The 10,948-nt window shown below is 37.8% G+C and overlaps 2 non-coding genes across 2 annotated transcripts; both read left to right on the top strand.

The window, feature by feature from the left end:
- Positions 1-5,226: 5,226 nt before the first annotated feature.
- LOC128291363 (small nucleolar RNA R71) lies at positions 5,227-5,333 on the top strand. The gene has a single exon (XR_008281139.1). It is a non-coding gene; the product is annotated as a small nucleolar RNA R71 (small nucleolar RNA).
- A 3,654-nt stretch (positions 5,334-8,987) lies between these two features.
- On the top strand, positions 8,988-9,092 carry LOC128290877 (small nucleolar RNA R71). Its single transcript, XR_008280659.1, has one exon. It is a non-coding gene; the product is annotated as a small nucleolar RNA R71 (small nucleolar RNA).
- The last annotated feature ends 1,856 nt before the right edge of the window (positions 9,093-10,948 follow it).

Here is a 10,948-nt window from a genome sequence, read left to right as displayed (position 1 = left end):
TTCCCCTTTATAGGTGGTGGCCGGCCATGACAAGGAGGATGGGCTAAACATGTCATGAAACATGTTTTGTTGGTGCATTAGGGTGAAATAATAAACAAAGGTGTATGGGTGATAAAAAATGAAAAAAATGTGTGTGAGTGTGGTAATCCCCCCATTGCCGTGAGTTGTAGAGAAGGAAAGAAAAAATTTTGTTCATCCTTTCTTTGAGCCAAAACTAAGGAAGAAGGAGGATTTTTGCTTCATGCTTGGTTTGGAAGAGATCTAGAAGGAGATTTGGCTAAGTTTGCATCAAGATTAAGGTATGTATGAGGTTGTGTTAGGAGTTTCATGCATGTTTTGGTTGCTAACTTGATGTGCATGTTAGCCATGGCTCAAATCTTTGTTAAGCCATGGAAATGGTATTTGGCCAAAGTTGTTATGGTGATAAAGCCATTGCATGCTAAGTGTGAAGCTTGATGATGATGCATGCAATGATGGATTGTCTACTCTTGAGTAAGATTTTGAGCTTTCTTTTGTTTTATCATGATTGAAGTTGAAAAGGAGCATGATTGTCATATTCGCCATGATGCATTCATGAGCATGGTTCATGCTTCTTGCATGTTAGTTAAAATTTGTGTTTTGGATGGCTATGGACACCTTGAAATTCGCCATGCTCATATATGTATATATATGTTTGCACATGATGTTTTGGTTATGAAGGAAGTGATGAATAAGTTTGTTTAAAGAAGAAGATGTTGAAGAATAATTGTGAAATTGTAAGCACATTCGCCTAGCACACATATGAGTGCTTGATGCTATATTGTAAGTTTTGAGCTACAATATGCAAAGCATTAACTAGTAAAATGCATGCTATTTTGTGTGGTATTAAGTGCATAATTGGCCTCAACATGGACAAGTATATTCGCCTTGGGTAGCCTATTGAAGGCCTTAGCTTTTCCTTGATGCTCGAATAAATTGTATTGAATTGCTTGATGTAGTATAAAATGTGCATGACCATTGTGTATTCAAGCTAAAGGGTGGCCATATGACCATTTAAATTCCTTGTCATATTCGCCATAAGCTAGCACAATGAGGTTTTGATAAATTGAATTTGTTTGAATTAGCTCAAGAGCTAAGAGGGCCACAATTGGACAAGGGAAGGAAAAAGTAATCGAATAGCCGTAAAAGCCGTTCGACAACATCCGAGGTAAGTCCTCAAGAAGTGACCTTACTTGAATTATGTGGAATGAAATATGGATGTATTGATTATTGATTTATGTGTGTATGAGTATTGAATGATACCCGGCTAAGTCCCGAAGGCGATTATGTTAGTGATTATAATTGTGTTTGAGCCTTAGTAACGAAAATAAATATGTATGTCCAATGATTATTGATGTGTGTGCATGAGAAATTGAATGATATCCGGGCTAAGCCTCAAGACAATTATGCTGGAAATTATAACCGGTTAAGACCAAGGCAATTGTGCTAGTGGCTACATCCGGCTAAGACCAAGGCATTCGTATGAGTCATTCTATCCGGCTAAGACCGAAGGCATTTGTGCAAATCGTGATATCCGGGTTAAGTCCGTGAGGCCTTGGTGCGGGTTACCATAACCGGCTATGTCCCGGGCGATTGATCGAGTAGCGACATCCGGTTAAACTCCGAAGGTATGTGATTTGAAAATTATAAGCTTGCTGGAAAATTTCAGCTAATGCACTTGTGAAATTTCCCAATGACAAGGTAAGTGCGGTGTGTGCTTTGCGCTAGGAGTAAGAGCGTGTGAATATCCGCTCCTATGATGGAACGAGTTATCGGCCTTAATGAAGCCGTTATTTGTGTATGAACATAAGAGTTGGGATGGTGAAGTAAGTATGATTATGTGAATGTGCATTAATGAAATGATGCATTTAACTATGTGAATGTATTGCTGTAATTAGAGTTGATTATATTCCTTGAGACTTACTAAGCATAAAAATGCTTACTCACCGCTTTGGCTCTCGGTTTTCTAGATTTCGCCGATAGCAATCGGATTTGGGATCGTTGAAGTCGAAGTCATCCACACTATCAAGCCCCCATTTTGGTATAAATTCTTGGTTGAACTTGAAATGGCATGTATAGGACTACCCTTGTTGGTTTAAATATGTTATGATGTATATGTGTACGGCCATGCGAAAATGGCTCGTAATAGTGAAGTATCAACTTAAACTATTTGCGGTTTGTATATATATATATGGTGTCATGATGTGACTATGAATTGGAAATGGGAATGTTGGTCACATGATCAGCCATTGGCATGGTTAAAATGATCATATGTGGACCTATGTAAGGCAAGACTAGTTGGTTCGTGGAGACTACAAAATAGGTAAGACCTACCTTAAAACAGATGCTGCCAGCTGCAGTAACGTGAATGTGAAAAATCACCAAAATTTGTAGGAATGGTATTAAATAGTGAATCAGCTATGTAAATGAACATTGATGAGTCTATTTTCATATGGAAGAAACGAAATGGTCATAGGAGTTACATGTTAAGAGATATTAAAGCTATTGTGAGACAGGGCCAGAACGGTTTCTGGGTTCCCTGTCGCAACTTTAAAATTTACTATAAATTATCCAGAAATAATTAGGAGACATACCTTATATGTACAGATTCCATTTTGAGTCTATTTTCATTAGAAACAAACGGCACCAGAATTAAAGCCCTGTACAGAGAGATATTCAAGTTATACCGTGCGAAGGTCAGAGCAGTCGATCCCTGTAACATGGGTGACTTTAACTAATAAACTGTACCAATTGGCCCGACCAAAAATTCTAGAAATAAATCCATGCATGGATATATGAGTCTAAATTCAGGGAAAATTTACGAAACCAGTTTCTGAGTTTTGAAACTCGAGATATGATTTTTAAGGCGACAGTGACGCAGTTTTTCCAGCCTGACTGGAAATGTCCAATGGATGGGCAAAACAAGTGAACTTGGCTTGCTAACCCCTCGTGTCCGACACCGGCGATGGTCTCGGGTTCGGGGTGTTACATCACTTGTATCCTAATCTATTCCTAATGTTCAAACGGGCTTTTTTCCTCGATCTCACATTGCCGTCTTCCATGGAATATCGGAACCGATACTCGGTAGCAATTCATATTTATCAAGTAGTAAACATAATTTGCATATTACTCAACATTAACCACAAAGCATAATATTTCACGATAAAAAAAATCAGCATATCATATAATTAACATCAATAACTTAAAAATAACAATTATGCTACATTATTTACACATGAACTTACCTTGGTACCAAAATATAAAGATTTTGCAATTTAGTCCATAATCTTTTCTTTTCCTCGATCACGACTTGAATCTCATTTTCTTGATCTATAATACCAAATTAATCTTATTTAATACATACATTTATCAAAACAGCATTTAATACTGAACTTTAAAAAATTACACTTTTGCCCTAAACTTTTGCATAATTACACTTTTGCCCTAGGCTCGTGAATTAAACTTTATTCCTTATTCTTATGTTTTATAACATGCTGATCATTTTTCCTTCTATGGCAACATCAAATTCTTACTCTAACATATACTTGTGACTATTAGGTATTTTTGCCGATTAAGCCCTTTTACTCGTTTTCACTCAAAACCGAGTAGCACAAGTTGTCTAACATAATTTAAAACCCCATATTCTATCATAAAACATCAAAATACACAAATTTCACCTATGGGTATGTTTCCAAATATAAACCCTAGGTTGAATTATTGCTAACATAAGCTTAATCGAGCTACCGGAATTCCAAAAACGTAAAGAACATTAAAAACGGGGCTTGGAATCACTTACTATGGAGCTTGGAAGCTTGAAACAAACACTAGCTATGGAGAACCCTTGAAATTTCGGCCTAATGAAGAAGATGGACAAAAATTGGCTTTTAATTTTGTTTTTAATTCATTTTAATAACTAAATGACCAAAATGCCCTTACTACTAAACTTTCCAAAAATTCCATCCATGTCCAATTTTTGTCCATAGACTTAGAAATTGGTCAAATTGTTATTTAAGACCTCCTAATTAATATTTCAATGCAATTTCATACTAAAAACTTCTAGAATGCAAATTTTGCAACTTATTCAATTTAGTCCCTACTTTTAATTTAAGCACTTTAGGCATAGAATTTCATCACAAAATTTTCATACAATCATGCAATCATATCATATTCATCAAAATAATTATAAAATAATTATTTTTATCTCGGATTTGTGGTCACGAAACCACTATTCCGATTAAGCCCTAATTCAGGATATTACAGTTAATATGTAATTTTTTCAAAATTTTAAGGAATTTACTAAATTGTTCGTCTGAGCGGTCTTTCCTTGTTGCGTTAGGATATGGGACACGAGGTTTATATTCTTCATTCACCATTTTGTTATGACTTACCTCACATTTACCTTTGCTCACCACAGTTTCTTGCATCAATTCTGGCTCAGGCGCAATGAATCCTTCCTTATCTTGAGTACAAATTGCGTTGAGGTGTTCCGTTGGGTTAGGTTCGGTATTACTTGGTAAGGTACCTTTTGGTCATTCGGAGATTAGTTTGGATAGCTGGCCTATCTGAGTTTCGAGCCCTTGGATCGATGCTTGTTGGTTCTTAAGTGCTATCTCGGTATTTTAGAAACGGGTTTTTGATTCCGAGATGAATTTAGAGAGCATCTCTTCAAGGTTCGGTTTCTTCTCTTGTTGATAGGGTGGTTGCTGAAAACCCTAAGGATTTCGTGGCTTTTGATTCCCTTGACCACCCCAGGAGAAATTTGGGTGGTTCCTTCAACTTGCATTATAAGTATTACTGTATGGGTTATTTTGAGATCTAAGGTTATTGTCACCCATATAGTTGACTTGTTCCTCTTCGGTTGTAGGATTGAAGGATTGATATTCTGTATGCACACCTCCTCCACTTGAGTCACACCTCATTACTGGATGTACCTGCGTAGAAACAAGTAAACCATCAATCTTTTTATTGAGAAGTTCTACTTGATTTGACAGCATAGTAACTGAGTCGACGTTATAAACGCCAGCTATTTTTGTTGGCTTAGTTGTCATGACTTGCCACTGATAATTATTCAGTGACATTTCTTTAATGAATTCATAAGCCTCTTCAGGTGTTTTTTTGTTGATGGTTCCTCCAGCAGCTACGTCAATCATCTGTCTTGTTGAGGGATTCACACCATTGTAAAACGTTTGAACTTGCAGCCATAGAGGTAACCCATGGTGAGGGCACCTTCGCAATAGATCCTTGTATCTCTCCCATGCATCGTAAAGTGTTTCTAAGTCCATCTGCACAAAAGAAGAAATATCATTACGTAACTTAGCCATTTTAGCCGGAGAAAAATATTTTAGTAGAAATTTTTCGGTCATTTGTTCCCTTGTAGTGATGGACCCTCGTGGTAACGAGTTCAACCACTGTTTAGCTTTGTTTCTCAGTGAGAAAGGGAACAATCGAAGGCGAATGACATCATCAGAAATGCCATTAATTTTGAAAGTTTCACAAAACTCCAGAAAATTCGCCAAGTGGGTGTTGGGATCCTCATCCTGCAAACCATCAAACTGAACAAACTATTGTATCATCTGAATTGTGTTAGGTTTTATTTCGAAATTATTTGCAGCAAAAGCAGGTCTAACTATACTAGATTCAGTTCCTATTAAAGAAGGTTTATCATAATCATACACAGTACGTGGAGCAGGATTTTGATTAGCTGCAATTGTAGGAGGTAGCTGATTGCCTTGGTTTTCAGCCATCTCTTTGGTTGGCGTTTGAGTATCATCTTCTTGCTCGTTCTCCGTGTATCTTAAGTTGCGCCTTATTTCTCTTTGGTTTCTGCGAACTGTGCGATCGATTTCTTCGTCAAAAAGTAATGGTCCCGACGGGTTTCTTCTAGTCATAAACTATGAAAACCTGCCAATAGAAAGAAAAAGTAAATTAATAAATAATAATTAAATTAAATTAAATTGCAAGAAAAATAAATGGCTAAAGTAATAAAAATTGAGTGTTCCTAATATTTTAGTTCCCCAGCAACGGCGTCAAAAACTTGATCACGTGATTCGTAACAAGTAATAAATATTTATAATGAAGATCAAACCTAGACTACCTATTATCACGATGAAAAGGCAAGTGCACCTATCGAACAATAGTATAGTAATGGCAAGACAAGGATATCGTACCCAAGGGAACCAAAAGTACTAGTAATAACTATCTTTTTATTATTTAACCTAGAAATAAAGAGGGGTTGTTTATTAAACTAATTAACTAAACTAATTAACTAAACTAATTAACTAATTAAGCTAAAGCAAAGAGAAAATTTGGAAAAAAGACTTGAAGAAAAGTAATTGATAAAGATGACCCCCAAGGAGGAATCCACCTAGATTTCACTTGTTATCTGACTCTAAACTAGACGATTTATTCACTTGACTTGATCCGTGAGACTCCCTAACCTATATTATTATCTTTTTTGAGACTAATAACGTCTAACCCTCAGTTGAATTAATTGAAATCTCTTTCTTAATTAAAACCCCTAGGGAAGCAGTAAATCAATCTATGGACTCCCATATTAGGTTTCACCCCAATCCGGTAAAATCTCGTAACTCTATTTTTAGGCGTTCGATCAACTCCACTTAATTATGCCAAATCTACTCTTAGACAGGGACTTTTGCTCTTCTGCATAAGCACATCAAATCATGAATCAATACTTGGAATATTAACTCAAGCATTAAGAACACATAATGAAGAACAAATCAATTATTTATCATATAGTTCAGATAATAATAACAAGATCCATCATAGGTTTCAACCCCCTTAGGTATCTAAGGGGTTTAGTTCATAATAAAATAAGAGTACATCTCAAAAGTATGAAAATAAAAAAACATAAAGAAAACTCTAAAACCCCTGAAGGAATTCTGAGAGAGATCTTTAGTCATGGATTAGCTCCGACTTTTAGGATGGATCGTCTGGCTTCCTTGAAGTAGTTCTCGGCGTGTGGTTTTGTACTCCAGAAAAGTTCTAGAGGGAAGCCCCCTTCTAAGTCATACTTAGGGTGTTTATATAAGCTTTGGATTGGCTTTCTTCCTCCCTAAGTATCCTTTTCCATGTAGAATACAACTTCTTGAAAAAGGGACATACCCGTATGACACGACCGTATGACGTGATTGCTAGGCCATGTTCGATCCGTTAAATTGCACGGCCGTGTGAGCTACCTGTGTGGTAAGGCTTAGGCCGTGTCATCTTCTTGATTTGGTCCTTTTTGTCCCTTTTTGGCTCGTTTTTGGCTCCTTTTGACTCTTGGTGCTCTCTTGAGTAAAAAACATGAAATAACCGGATTAAGAGCACCAAAATCCCCAAATCTAGTAATAAACATCCATAAATATGCTAAGTATTTAGGGTAAAAATATGTATAATTTGGCGTTTACCAACACCCAAATTAGCCTTACCCGTGTGGCCCACACGGCCTGGCCCAAAAATCTACACGCCCGTGTGGCCCACACGCCCAAATTGGCCTAGCCCGTGTGGCCTACACGGCCACACTCAAGCCACCATACGACTGTTTGCTCCACACGGTGATGCCTTCATTAACCACACGGTCATGTTCTCGCACACGGCCTACCACACGGAAGGCCACACGCCCATGTCGCGGCGAAAGTATGGTTTTTCAGCTTTTGCCGACATTTATTTTTTATCATTTTGGGTACACACCTAGTATCGATTTAATGCAGAGACACACCCGAGCCTTCTAGAGCTCTAACACCGTGAGTGACTATGATTACGATTCCCCATAATGAGGGCCCCTTCTTGATTTGCCACGTACAATACCTTAAATCAAAACTCTGAAGTTAGGAAATGTTTTTCCCAAATCAAGGAAAAATAAAGATGGACGAAACAGAAAGAAAAGTATTGTAGAGAGAAAAACGAAGAGAGACATCAGATATCCCAGAAGAAAAATTTTGGGGAAAACATGAGTTTAACTCGATTCCCACTACAGCACAATCCTAACCACCAACTATTCAAAATTCTACCACAACCAAAACTCTAACACAAAGTCGAGCAAAAATAATAATTCCCACGCTTGCACAAGGATTTGAACACCGAACCTTTATCACACCAACACCCTTACCACTCGAACCAGCAGGCTCATTCTAATATGAATTTACAGATAATTAAATATAAGCCTACTGAAATAGGATAAGGCTTAGATCCAAAAATAACCCAAAATTTTCCAAAGATAAGGCTTGAACTTGGGACCTCTCAAACATACCCAAAACACTTAACCACTGAAGGAGATTCACAATTGTGTCAAGTTTTACAGAAACAAAAACAAGTAAGTCAGGGCGTTACATTTTCCAAATTCCTTAAAGCGACGTCAATCTTTATCATATACGCTTTCAATAGGTTTTCCAAGCTATTAGAAGGTTCAACTTGTGGTGGTTTCTGAGCTTGTTAAGTAAATCCAGGTGGTTGGGTTGGTCTAGGTTGCACATAAGTGTTACTTGGTCCAACTCTTTAGTTACTCCAAGAAAACCTCAAGTGGTTCCGCCATGATATGTTGTAAAAATTAGACTCCGGTTCTTGCCTACCTTTGTTTTAGTTATGATCACCCATGTAGAAAACTGACTTTGGGTTTGATGGGAAATTTTTGAACAAGTGCCCTTCCCCACAATATACACAAGCTATGTTCTCAAATTGATTAGGTGGCTGAGTTACAACATTATTAAACCCATTAGTAGTAAAATTCTTAAGCATTGAGGATATCAAAGATACCTGAGCTGCGAATACTTCATGTACTGCTGCTACTTCTTCTTGAGGCTTATCGGTTGGTTGGTCATTGATAATTATTGTTGGCAATTCTTTCAATAATTTCATAAGTTTTATTATAAGACTTAAAAAGGAGAGCAACATTCGTTGAAGCATCTACCAGCATCCTCATACGAGCATTAAGACCATTATTGAATGTCTCTAACTGAATATAGTACATAATTTCGTGATGGGGCTTTCCTTAATAACTCTTTAAATCTTTCCCATACCTCATATAAAGATTTTTCATCCATTTGCAAGAAGGAAGTGATCTCATTCCGCAACGTAACATTCTTGCTATATGAAAAATACTTCATTAGGAAATGTTCTGTCAACTCTTGCCATGTTGTAATGGAATCTAGTGGCAATAAGTTCAACCAGGCTCAGGTCTATCCCTCAGTGAGTATGTGAACAACTTCAGACTTAGTGCATCTTCTGGTACTCCAACTAGCTTGAAGGAATCACTCACCTCCATAAATAATTTGAGGTGAATATGTGTAACACCCTGAATTTGAGCCTAGAAGTTTTGGGCCTTGAGCATGGGAGCGGTTGAAGGCAACTTTTAATATTTTGTTGTGCATGTAAATTTTGTTAATGAAGGCTTGTTTTAGTGGTTAAGTATGCTGAGAAGTGTTGGAGAAGTCTTGGGTTCAAACCTGGACTCTAGTAAAAATTTAAGGTAGATCAAACCCTGGGTGTAGTAGGTAGGCCTTAAGAATATTGTTGGAGAAATTGCATCACAAAAAGAGCTGTAGTAAAGTGGCAAGGGTGACGCCACTAGGCTCCTAGAAAAGTGGCGTGTGGAGCTTTGGGAAGGCAAGGATCGATTCCTGTGTTGGCAAATAGAGGCATTTATTTTTAAGTGCGGGAGGGGTAAGTGTTGGAGTTCGTGGATTACGCTAGAGGAGAGTTGGATCGGTTTAAATGCTTGGATTAAGGAGGATAAGGGAGAGATTTAAGGGATATGGATTAGGCTAAGAGTTGGCCGAATTATGGGAATTGAAGAGGGAAAAATCGGCAGGGGGTATTAGGTTGGTATTTCGGCACTTAGGGTATTGAGTGGTGCCGTTTTTCTTCTGCTTGAACACCTTAGGGTTGTTTTTCCCTCTTTTTCCTCTCTAGCCGAAACTACCACCTCCCCTATTCTTCTTCTTCTATTTTTCTTCTTCAAAACTATTCATCATACCTGCTATTCAACAATACTTTTGCCGAATCCATAAAAGCCGAAATCCTGTGATCACTGCTTGTGCCGATTTCTTCAAAGCCAGGTTCTCCTATGTTCTTTTGCTTTTATTAATTTACAAATTATCTTTCTCAATCCTGGATTCCTGACCGTAATTCTACTTCAAGGTTGTAGCCCCGCATTATCATCTCCTTCATCACACAAAAGCCGAAAAACCATAGAATTGGGGGCTTATAGCCGAAACTTCAGAACTCCGGGAGTCGAGTTTTTACCATCGTTTGAAAGATAAATCTGCACCAGATTGCGTGGAGATCAAAAAGGAGTAAGGGGTAAGTGTTCATCATCTCAGATCTGTTCTTATTTTGCAAAGTTAAGAAAAGCCGAAATCCCTAAAATATAGAGAGGCTGTCGAATTGGGCATGTGGCTCTAAAGGTTTTTAACTGACGTTTTATGTCAATGATTAGTGTCTTCTTAAGTGTTAGATTGAAAGCGTGAATCATTGGAACAATCGGATTCGGAGCTAGCTATCGACTGTGGCAAAAAGGTAACGTTTCAAAGGCTTTTAGGGACATGGTTCGATCATGGGTGAGTAAGTTTTGGAATTTAGTGATTATGGTTTGTAAATAAGAATTGTGCTAATCAATTGTAGGATATCGAAAGAGATCTCGATGAGCGATCGTCATGAATCGGTGTGTACCGAACACCCTTTCTTAGTTCAATTCGGCAAAAAGCCAAAATACCGAAATTCCGGCATTTCATGGTCATATAAGTATGTGAATGCTCTCAAGTCATAGAGTAATTGTTAGATCTGGAACCGCAAGGTGGTAAGCACGTTCGCGTGACGTTTTAGCGTATTTCGGAAAAAGGGGCTCGATGGGCCAAAACTGGGCCCAATGGGCTTACGGACCAATATGGGTAAGAGATGGGCAAATTAGCTCATTAGGTAGATGGTGGAATCA

The sequence above is a fragment of the Gossypium arboreum genome, chromosome 3 (genome assembly GCF_025698485.1).
Source record: "Gossypium arboreum isolate Shixiya-1 chromosome 3, ASM2569848v2, whole genome shotgun sequence".
NCBI classification, from domain to species: domain Eukaryota; kingdom Viridiplantae; phylum Streptophyta; class Magnoliopsida; order Malvales; family Malvaceae; genus Gossypium; species Gossypium arboreum.
Note: the sequence above shows the minus strand (reverse complement) of the source record. Positions and strands in the feature narration are given on the sequence as shown.